A 12,277-nucleotide genomic window follows, 5' to 3' on the forward strand; every position below is an offset into this window, starting at 1 on the left:
TGGTTATTGCACGTTGAAGTCTGTAACAGGCGGTAGTCACATTAATGTGACTAGATTGTGTAGAATGGTCTTTATCTGGCAACGGAATCAAATGAGTGATAACTGCTGTATTTGCCAAATACCTTTGGTATCCAGCACAAAGATGGCAGAAAGCAAACCCCCTACAATACAAAATAATTGTGGCATTGTGGTGGCGTACTTACACTCTGCAACTAGTCTCGTCACAGGGCAAAAATAGACAGCAACAGAATTAATAGTGGCAACACAGTAAGTAACAAATAACGTTCATTTATTAAAATAATATATTCTTTCTTTCTTTTGCTTGTGCCGTTCTTCCCACGGATACGCAGGGTTGGCATGGTTAATCGGATGTGGCAATGTTAGTTGAAGGGGTGGCCGGATGCCCTTCCTGCCGCCACCCTGTACTCCCCTGGGAAGGAATTAGTGTACCCCAACTGTCTGCGACTAGTGTAATCCATGGAATAGTGCGAAACTGTTCAGATGTCTGCGAGCCGTGTAACTGAGGCGGTACGTGCGGACCAGCCCAGTATTCACCTAGGTGGTTGTGGAAAACCGCCTAAAAACCACATCCAGGCTGGCCGGCACACCGGCCCCCGTCGTAAATCCGCCGGGCGGATTCGATCCGGGGCCGGCGCGCCTACCCGAGTTCAGGAAGCAGTGTATCAGCGCGCTCGGCTAACCTGGCGGGTCTTATTAAAATCATATATATCCTATACAAACAATGAACTCTAGTGTAATGATGAGAAGAAGACGTGACACTGAATTTAAAGTTCTGAGCACTGGTGTAAGCCTGACTCCAGTGAACAAAGACTAAGTAATCTAATAGTAGCTCTAGTCTGGCTCCACTGTCGGTGACAGTATGTAAGTCCTGGATCTGTTAATAATACACATGGAGACACTCGGTGGTTACTGTGATACTGTGCAGTGACTGCGACAACTGTTTGTGTAGTAACTGTCCGGCAATGTCCCACCGGTAACTGCTGGCAACTCGTGACAACTGATGGAGACTTGCAACTGTACAGCGATAACTGGCCAAGTGAACTTGTACAGTTGACAGCACAAAAATCAGCTCCCTCAGGGGCTCAGCATTCGTTTGCTGGATACGGGCTTGGCGACCCTGGGATTCCTGAACTGGGGATTGGTAAGTGCTGCCAGTTCTCTGTCACCGTAAGCTCTGCTCATGCTTCAGTGACCACCGTGTGGTGCGGCGGTGGAATGTTGTATGTCACAGGCAATGGGGATCTTGGCTTGACCACCCGGATTGTACGGATGGTAAAAGCTTCTATAAAACAAAAAAAAAACCTCAGTCTCAAAGTGTGCTGCGTGCTGATGAAGTGCATGGCAGTTGAGGTGGAACAGTCGTTAGCGGGCAACGTCTGGGGAACCTGCCGCGCCTCAGTTGGGTAAGGTTTACTCAGGCACACACGGCTCTGTCTGAGTGGACTCTTATTTCCCTATGTGCTCGTGGGATCGAGATGGAGCTCTTGAAATCTTCTTCTACTCATCCCAGCGTGATGGGTGCACCGCCTGGGTGCACTCACACCCAGTCATCCAAACGAATGAGGGACGCTAACCCTCCTGATAATCGGAATCAGTTGCACTATAGTAACAGAGCTCAAGGAGTCGTAAATCAAACTGCTTTTTTGGTGATTAAGAGGCTTGGAAGAACTTGCTGGAAGCCTGTAATATATAAAGCGGATGCGAAATGGTTCCCTACTGGTCGAGACTAACAGGGCACAGCAGGTGGGACTACTTAAAAAGTCAGAAAACTTGGGTGATTATGACATAATTGTTGAATTGCATAACTCCCTTGGCTCCAGGAAGGGTGTGGTCACGTGCCGTGACATTATTGACAAAGACATTGCTGAAATTAAACAGAAATGGGTACACAGGAGATAGTGGACGTAGAGCAAAGGATACGTAGGAACAATGGAGAAATTGAGGAGACCGCCGCCTTCATTGTGACTTTCAATTTCTAACGCTGTCTGAACACATCATGACAGGTTTCCTCTAACTCATGGTTAGGCCTTATCTACCTGACCCTACGCGGTCCTACAAATGCAAGCGATTTGGCCACATAAAGCTGAGTTGCGGGGCTGAAGCGAACTGTGGAAAATGTGGAAAAGCAGCTCATGAAGCTGGACTAACTCCTCATCTCCAGCAGTCTGTACTAACTGCTCTGGGACCCTCTTAGTCTGGAGCCGAGACTGCCCTGTCTTTGCAGAGAAACCAAAAATTCCGGAACTAAATGTGACCAAACGGTAACCCCACGCAGAGACCAAAAAGGAATATAACGCGACGAAACCATTTGTCTTTACCACTTCTTGTGCTTCTATGGCACAGAAACTTGCTCCTAAGGTCGACGCTTCGACGCAGACGATGTTCAGCATACAACTATCCACCACCAGCACCTGTACTTGCATGTGTACATCCCAAGGTAAAGTAAGTAAGGATAAGGCAATCCAAGCAGCTGCCACAGAAATGACCAGCAACATTTCTGCAGTCAGCATCAAAAAGGCACACGAAAAGCAGAGTGCCTCCCAACGCCATCTCTTCCTCTCATCCTCGAAGGGACAGGGTGCAGGGTAAGGATCACGACACTCAGGTCAAAAGCTGTGCCAGCCGCCGTCAGACGTCATTCTGGCACGCTTGACTGATGAGGAGGAGTTCATGGAGTTAGATGCCTAGGATCCAGCCAGCCCCTCCAACCCCCCTCCCCCCGCACTAGAAGTGCTTCACCTCCCTGTTGCAAGGAGAGGTTCAAAAAATGACTCTGAGTACTATGGAACTTAACATCTGCGGTCATCAGTCCCCTAGAACTTAGAACTACTTAAACGTAACTAACCTAAGGACATCACACACATCCATGCCCGAGGCAGGATTCGAACCTGCGACCGTAGCAGTCGCGCGGTTCCGGACTGAAGCGCCTAGAACCGCTCGGCCACCGCTGCCGGCTGCAAAGAAAGGGGTAAATTAAAACCACACCACTGAAATGGTTCCCATACTACCGTGGAACTTGAATGGTTTCAGGACTCATGTGGAGGAACTGAAACTCGTAGCACAGGCACGCCTCTTATGCTTGTGTTTATAGGAAACACATTTTAAAGATACTGACGTCCCATACCATGTGCTACACTGCAAGGATGATCTATCAGGGGAAAGAGCATCTACATCTACATCTACATCCATACTCCGCAAGCCGCCTGACGGTGTGTGGCGGAGAGTACCCTGAGTACCTCTATCGGTTCTCCCTTCTATTCCAGTCTCTTATTGTTCGTGGAAAGAAGGATTGTCGGTATGCTTCTGTGTGGGCTCTAATCTCTCTGATTTTATCCTCATGGTCTCTTCGCGAGATATTCGTAGGAGGGAGCAATATACTGCTTGACTCCTCGGAGAAGGTATGTTCTCGAAACTTTAACAAAAGCCCGTACCGAGCTACTGAGCGTCTCTCCTGCAGAGTCTTCCACTGGAGTTTATCTATCATCTCCGTAACGCTTTCGCGATTACTAAATGATCCTGTAACGAAGCGCGCTGCTCTCCGTTGGATCTTCTTTATCTCTTCTATCAACCCTATCTGGTACGGATCCCACACTGCTGAGCAGTATTCAAGCAGTGGGCGGACAAGCGTACTGCAACCTACTTCCTTTGTTTTCGGATTGCATTTCCTTAGGATTCTTCCAATGAATCTCAGTCTGGCATCTGCTTTACCGACGATCAACTTTATATGATCATTCCATTTTAAATCACTCCTAATGCGTACTCCCAGATAATTTATGGAATTAACTGCTTCCAGTTGCTGACCTGCTATTTTGTAGCAAAATGATAAGGGATCTATCTTTCTAAGGAGGGGTCACTGTGTTTGCCACTAATGCACACCACTCCTCTGCCCTCCCCCCGGCTTCTGAGCTTCAAGGAGTTGCTGTTGAAATTCTTGTGTGTCGGATGACCACTGTTTCCTCGTTGTATTTACCTCCGCAAGGTGCAATAGACCCTGAGACTCTTGTAAATCTTATAGGACAACTTCCACAACCATTTATCATCCTGGGGGACTCCAATGGTCATCATGTCTTGTGGGGATCGACCTCTACTTGCCCTCAGGGTCAGGTTTTGGAGAATCTCATGACATCTCACGAGCTGCGCATCCTCAACACAGGTACTTACACTCATTTCTGTATTGGTAATGGGTCACTATCAGCCATCGAGCTCTCTTTCTGTTCTACAGCCCTCACAGACTCTGTCCAATGAGAGGTCATTGACAATCTTAATTCCAGTGACCACTTCACATTCCACATTCATCTACTGGATGAAGCACTACCTAAAGAGAAGCCACCAAAATGGATGGTCAACAGGGCTAACTGGACGCTGTTTAGCCAGCTGGCTGTGTTCGAACGCTGTGACAGCATCCAGAAATGGGTGGACCACATCACATGAGTGATCCATTATGCCGCTGACTTATCCATGCCTTAGTCTTCTGGTCATCTTAGGAGGTGATCTGTACCTTGGTGAATTGCTGAGTGCCGTTCAGCGATCTAGGACAGGTGTGCAGCTCTTCGCCAGTTTAAATGCCGCCCAACAGCAGACAACCTCACAGCCTTTCGAGTTGCGAAAACCAGGTCTCGACCCGTGATTAAGGAGAGCAAGCAAAGGTCATGGCAAGAGTTCCTGGACTCTATCAACCGTTCCACTTGTTCCACAAAAGTATGGTAAGCCATCCAGAGGATTTCTGGTAAACACAGTCGTTTACCAATAGCAGCAGTGCTGAAGCAGGGGTGTCTCTTAGGACACGCCCAGAGACATAGCTCAGACGCTGGCAGAGAGTTTTGCAAAAACTACTGCCCTTTCCAGCCAGGATCTAACGTTTCACCGCTACCGTGCGACTGTAGAGAGGGACAAATTAGACTGCTGGAATCAGCCCTGCCTGAGGCGCATGACACTACACACGGTCACGACTAAAGCAGGTACTGCATACTTCGACATTCGCCACAAGCGTCTTTTAATCTTATATGGCACACAGGCAAATTCACCATCTCGTGAAGGGAGGCAATTCTACCACCTCTCCTCAAACCAGGAAAGGACCACACGTATCCTAGTAGTTACAGAAGTATCGTCTTAATGAGCTGCGTAGGAAAGACCCTGGAGCGAATGGTTAACCGTCGTCTGGTCTGGATGTAGAGACCAGACAACTCCTTAGACGTTCTCAGAATGGGTTCCGGAGATTTCGGTCCACTGTCGACAACCTGTCCCTGCTAGAGTCGACTATTCAGCAAGCTTCCCTACGTAAGCATCACTGTATTGGCATATTCTTCGATATCAGTAAGACATACGATACTAGTTGAAGAGTTTGAATTCTCGCACAACTCCATCAATGGGGCTTTCGTGGCCACCTCCCCATGTCCATAAGGTCTTTCCAGCCTCAGCGGTTTTGTAGGACCCTAGTTGGTGACATGCTGTCAGATCGCTTTGAGCAGGAGAATGGCGTCCCTCAGCGCAGTGTTTTAAGTGTTACCCTCTTTGCCACAGCTACAAACAGCATCACGTCTACGGTAAGGAATCCTGCACAGTGCTCCTTATTTGTGGACGATTTAGCTGTTTTCTGTTCCTCCTCCAGTGTTGCAACAGCGAGCCGTCAAATGATACTGCTGAGGAATCTGGGGGTGCGAGTATTGTCGCTTACAGGGAGGTGAATGAGGAAGGAGCTGCGAATGAAGCTCTTAACAGACCGCCAACCTACAACAAGTACTGAGGCTACAAATACTAAACGACAACGCCGAAACAAAAAAGACGATACCATTCTCAATTACTTAAAAAAAGGGATGACAGTCGGCAGATATTGTTGAATGAAATAACGCAAAAACATGATATTGAAATAAATTCATTTTGCAATCACGTCGGAGATGTTTTGGGCTCGCTACTTCAAATTTACAAACTTAAAGCGAAGCAAGAAATTTTTAACATCCTTATTAATTATCAAATGATGGCAGCTGAGAAAGCTGATTCTTCTATTCAGCAGTTCAGTACCGAAGTGTCATTAACCTGTCTTTCATGTCACTCAAATTCCCCAAGTCCAACTGCGAGCTCTCCTAATTACATAATTTCAAAGCCTTCTATTTCCACCAATTCCGTTGCCATGTATGCGTACTCGCCTCAAGAGCCTACTGATTTGACACTACCACCTGTTCAAGAACAGCATAGTTTCAGTGTAGAAGAAATTGAAAATATGATAAAAGACGATCTAAATACAATACCTTAAGGGGGGTAGGACGTCAAACGGGCCGACTTGGAGCAGGAGAGGCTCCACAGGACATTTTAATTTCCACTGTCGATACTTTTACAAGTAAATTCATAAACCTTTGTCAGCATGACCAGGAAGGACTCAGGATTCACACTCGTAGCAGCGGAATATCAAAAACATAACAAAACAATTTTTTTTACATGTGAAGTTTCATCATTTTTTCACTTACTATTGGCTGCATTTGTTGCTATAGGTACACTTTTCTTCATAAGTAAGAGAGACTGTTCGATGAATTTTGCACAGCATACAAACCATACTTACAGGTGTCTGAAACTCTAGACTCTATTTAATTTATGAAAAAATGAATGAGCTGTTACGTTTTAAATTTTATGTTTAGAAAAAAATCAAATTTTGTAGTTAATTATCTCAATTTTTACCATAGTTTTTAATAGATTTGGAAAATTCTAGAGTTTCATACACCTGTAAGTAAGGTTTGTATGCTGTGCAAAATTCATCAAAGAATCTCTCTTACTTGTGAAGAAAAACGTACCTACAGCAACAAATGCAGCCAATAGTAAGCGAAAAAATGATGAAATTTCACATGTAAAAAAATTTATTTTGTTATGTTTTTGAACTTCCACTGCTATGAGTGTGAATCCCGAATCCTTCCTGGTCATGCTGACAAAGGTTTATGAATTTATTTGTAAAAGTATAGACAGTAGAAAATAAAATGTCCTGTGGTGCCTCTCCTGCTCCAAGTCAGCCCGTTTGACGTTCTACCCCAATTACCGTTAAGAATAATTTTTCTTCGACTGTAATCACACCTCTTGTAGTTCTTGGTTGTAATTCTTCACGAATTAAATTCAAAATAAAATTAAATTGTCTTTTATTTAATCTGCAATACGATCTGAATTTTTCTTCATCACTTCGTAAATGTTTTTCTAACATGTAGAAACCTTCCTTGTGTCGTTCTTTGAACATCGAGTTAATAGGGCGTCTCCTCGTTAAATATTGGCACAAAAACAAATCATCATCTTCTTCCTCTTCAAAAAGTAAACGCACAATTTCATTAGTCGACATGTTTTCGCAGACAACCGTCGTCTTCGGATTCGAACGAGACACTGTAGAGTCTGTCGCTGGGTACGACAACAACATGTCGCTGTCATGGGCGACACCTGTCTCTGTCCACTGTCGCCCGTCGCTGTCGCTGCGTTCGGAATGTTACCTTAAGCATAAAGCTGTTTCTTACCGTAGTTTGATTTTCTGTGCGAATTAACTTCGATAAAAAAAACAGGTGAACACCAATACATTGAAGCGCAAAGATATTATTATAGGCATGCGTATTCAATTACAGAGAGATGTAAACAAGCAGAACACGGCGCTCCAGTCGGTAACGCCTATATAAGACAGGTGTCTGGCGCAGTTGTTGGATCGGTTACTGCTGCTACAATAGCAGATTATCAAGATTTAAGTGAGTTTGAACGTGAAGTTATAGTCGACGCACGAGCAATGGGACAAAGCTTCTCCGAGGTAGCGATGAAGTAGGAACTTTCTCTTACGGCCATTTCACGAGTGTACCGTGAATATCAGGAATCTCTGACATCGCTGCGGCCGGAAAAATATCCTTCAAGAACGGGACCAACGACGACTGAAGAGAATCGTTCACCGTGACAGAAGTGCAACCCTTCCGCAAATTGCTGCAGATTTCAATGCTGGGCCATTAACAGGTGTGAGCGTGCGAACCATTCAACGAAACATCGTCGATATGGGCCTTCGGAGGCGAAGGTTCACTTTTATACCCTTGGTGACTACACAACACACAGCTTTAAGCCTCGCCTGGGCCCGTCAACACAGACATTGGACTGTTGATGACTGGAAACATGTTGTCAGGTCGGACGAGTCTCGTTTCAAAGTGTATCAAGCGGATGTACGTGTACGGGTATGGAGACAACCTCATGACCCCATGAACCCTGTATGTTAGCAACCTGGTGGAGCCTCTGTAATGGTGTGGGGCGTGTGAAGTTGGAGTGATATGGGGGACCCCTGATACGTCTACGACTCTGACAGATGATATGTACGTAAGCAACCTGTCTGATCACTTGCATCCATTCATGTCCATTGTGCATTCCGACGGACTTCGGCAATTCCAACAGGACAATGCGAGACCCCAAATGTCCAGAATAGCTGCAGATTGGCTCCAAGAACACTCTTCTGAGTTTAAACACTTCCGTTGGCCACTGAACTCCCCAGACATTATTGAGTATACCTGGGATGCCTTGAAATGTGCTGTTCAGAAGAGATCTTCACTCTTACGGATTTATGGACAGCCCTGCAGGATTCATGGTGTCAATTCCCTTCAGCACTACTTCAGACATTAGTCGAGTCCATGCCGCGATGTCGCCAAACACGGATGTGACCATCATGATGCTGTAAACAGAACCTGGATTCATCCGAAAAAATGACGTTTTGCCATTCGTGCACCCAGGTTCGTCGTTGAGTACACCATCGCACGCGCTCCTGTCTGTGATGCAGTGTCTAGGGTAGCCGCGGCCATGGACTCCGAGCTGATAGCCTATGCTGCTGCAAACGTCGTCGAACTGTTTGTGCAGATGGTTGTTGTCTTGCAAACGTCCCTATCTGTTGACTCAGGGATCGAGACGTGGCTGCACGATCCGTTACAGCCATGCGGATAACATGCCTGTCATCTCGACTGCTAGTGATACGAGGCCGTGGGATCCAGCACGGCGTTTCGTATTACCGTCCTGAACCCACCGATTCCAAATTCTGCTGACAGTCATTGGATCTCGACCAACGCGAGCAGCAATGTCGGGATACGATAAACCGCAATCGCAGTAGGCTACAATCCGACCTTTATCAAATTCCGAAACATGATGGTACGCATTTCTCCTCCCTTACAGGAGCCATCACAAAAACTTTTCACCAGACAACGCCGGTCAAAGCTGTTTGTGTATGAGAAATCGTTTGGAAACTTTCCTCATGTCAGCACGTTGTAGGTGTCGCCACCGGCGCCAACCTTGTGTGAATGCTCTGAAAAGCTAATCATTTGCATATCACAGCATCTTCTTCCTGTCGGTTAAATTTCGCGTCTGTAGCATGTCATCTTCATGGTGTAGCAATTTTAATGGCCAGTAGTGTATCTGTAGCGTGATAATCAGATTTAATGAACGTAGTCCTCAATTCATGGACTGCTAAACGATACATAAATGACAACACACTTCACTGTTGTAATTCTGCAGATAATTGCATAGCAAATATTATCGTCTGCTATGCAGCACAAATGGTCATCAGTTCACAGGTTCTATTTGCTAAATTTAGTTAAGTAATATACTCGCTGCAATCCTGTTTCCACTGTCCTGAAATATAATGACCGTTAGTTATTTGAATTGATAGGCACTGCACTGTAATTCACAAATATGCTGTAATCTGGCTAACAATGACCACTGTTAAAGCAGTGCTAGTTAGGCGTCATGAATCAACAGCTTGAGGATACTCTTTTCTAATTGTAGGACCGTCTGCCCATCTATGCTGTTGCACTACACCTTGATAATTCTCATATGAATATTGTGGTAGATTAGATGCATCTTTCGTATGAAACCATCAGGGATTAAATTTATGAATAAATTAAAAGCACTCCGTCTTCAGGCCACGAGTGAACTACCGGGACCATCAGACCGCCGAGTGATCTCAGTGGAGGATGCTGATAGGATGTGCGTGGGGTCAGCACACCGCTCTCCCGGTCGTTATGATGGTATTCTTGACCGAAGCCGCTACTATTCGGTCGAGTAGCTCCTGAATTGGCATCACGAGGCTGAGTGCACCCCGAAAAATGGCAACAGCGCATGGCGGCCTGGATGGTCACCCATCCAAGTGCCGACCACGCCCGACAGCGCTTAACTTCGGTGATCTCACGGGAACCGGTGTAGCCACTGCGGCAAGGTCGTTGCCTAATAAATAAATTAACAATTAATTATTACTAAATAATAAATAATAATAATAAAAATAATAAATAATTAATAAACTCTGGGCTGACTGTGAGATGGTGCACAGAAAATCAGCCTCACGCTGAGCTTGGTGAATTCATTAGTATTTCGGATCCTCTCTGTCTGGAGGAAACTGCAAGTGGAGTAGCACTCCCACATAAGCCCTTTTCACATCCATCTGTAATGGACACATCCCTGGGAAGGAGTTTGTAGTGCGCAACGCTATTTTTGTGCCACCAGTTGCAAAGTATTATCTGTTGAGACTATCTTAGAAAACATTATCTGTTGACACTGCCTTTTGCTCGACGAGATGTCTTTTATAAGGTGTCAGCCATTAACTTCTTCTTGAGTAGTTAGTGTAAAGGCATGGTTCAAATGGCTCTGAGCACTATGGGACTCAACCGCTGAGGTCATTAGTCCCCTAGAACTTAGAACTAGTTAAACCTAACTAACCTAAGGACATCACAAACATCCATGCCCGAGGCAGGATTCGAACCTGCGACCGTAGCGGTCTTGCGGTTCCAGACTGCAGCGCCTTTAACCGCACGGCCACTGTAAAGGCATCATAATGCGTCAATAGTGATAATATTGCAAAGGATGCTCAGTGAGAGAACCGATGACATTCAAACAAAATGCAGTAATAGACATACGTTTGATTTTTATTGCTTTGAGTTAGAGTATGTAGTATTCTTACATTCGACTTCTGAACATTGCCTGTTGAATGAAACTGTCACACGAAGGTCAAATGGTCGCAGTTTATCACATATGTCAATTATCGAGAGTTTCTGAATGTAAAAAATCGCTCATGCAGGAACGATCTTTCTTGAAACAAGAAAATTCTTTTTTAATTTGATTTTTCCGATAACATTCGTCCACCACACGATAAAATGTTTCAATCCGTGTCCGCTGCCTTCACCTCTCTATTAAACCCAAAATGAACAATGTGCCGCAAATATTAGACCTTTCCCACGTGTGACTCTATTTTATAACGCTTAAACAACGTTCATAAGACTGAAGTATGAAAAATGCAATTCGTAACTGCAAGACAAGTACTAGGAATTCAAATAAGAAAATGGTAACTGATAAATACACTCATAATAACCTATGCATTCTGTGTAACTACACGGTGTTCACTTGGTTTATCGAAATTATTTCGCGCGGAAAATCATACTACAATAAGCAACAAGTGATTCTTGAGCTCACAGGAGCTCAGTCCGTCAGTTCACCTGATGATGGCGACATGTATGATCGCCGAAATATTGTGCCCGTTGGACACTGTAGACCGGCAGTACACCCGTGGATATTTTGATTAATAAGCAACAAGTTTATGCTTACCAATGCGAGGGCAGAGACATGCTTCAGATGCGCCATGTTCAGCTGGTGGGATGGCGGCCGCCGTTAAGCTGCCGGTGGCAGGTAGTCTGTTGCCGGTTGCCGCTGTGGTGTGCGGACATTTGCCACGCCGGACATTTGCCACGATTTTACCTGCTCCAAAGGGTTGCGTTCCTTGTCTCCTCCTCCTCCTCCTCCTCCCCATCGCTTACTGAGCCTTTCCGCTGGTTTACTTAACATAGAACCAGAATCTCTTTGGATTTTCCGCCACATGTCTAGAGAGAGTTTCGTTGTGGAAACTATTAAGTGCATCTCGCATTGGAATCCGCACCAAATTTCGAGCCTAAATAAAACTTCGCCAATCTTGGTGATTTTGTGTTCGTCTAAATTATACTTGCCTTTTTCGGTGCTCCTGCAGCACCTTTCTGTCGTGTTTTGTGCACCATGGGGGATCAGATCCGTCTCTTATTAATTTATTTAGTATGAATCTCTCGAGTGCTGTTAATACTATTTCTTTGAAGTTAAGCCACATATGGTTTTCACTTACATAGTTTGGAAGGATTGGAGATTGTCTCTTAGAAAGACGTCAACCGAATTTTTAGTTGCTTTTATAAACAGATGTATTTCGCGTTTAGTTTTGGTGAATTTCTTTGTTACGGAATTGAGCCTCGCTACGACTGTGTGTTCACTA

The 12,277-nt window shown here is 45.1% G+C and overlaps 1 protein-coding gene and 1 pseudogene across 2 annotated transcripts in view; one reads left to right on the forward strand and one right to left on the reverse strand.

Annotated features, from left to right (window-relative positions):
• The window catches only part of LOC124723079, a 178,968-nt gene that overhangs the window by 53,658 nt on the left and 113,033 nt on the right, over nucleotides 1-12,277 (forward strand). The gene's annotated exons all lie outside the window — the stretch shown is intronic.
• Nucleotides 10,102-10,219, reverse strand: LOC124723972 (annotated as a pseudogene).

This window comes from Schistocerca piceifrons, chromosome X, assembly GCF_021461385.2.
Source record: "Schistocerca piceifrons isolate TAMUIC-IGC-003096 chromosome X, iqSchPice1.1, whole genome shotgun sequence".
In the NCBI taxonomy this organism is placed as follows: domain Eukaryota; kingdom Metazoa; phylum Arthropoda; class Insecta; order Orthoptera; family Acrididae; genus Schistocerca; species Schistocerca piceifrons.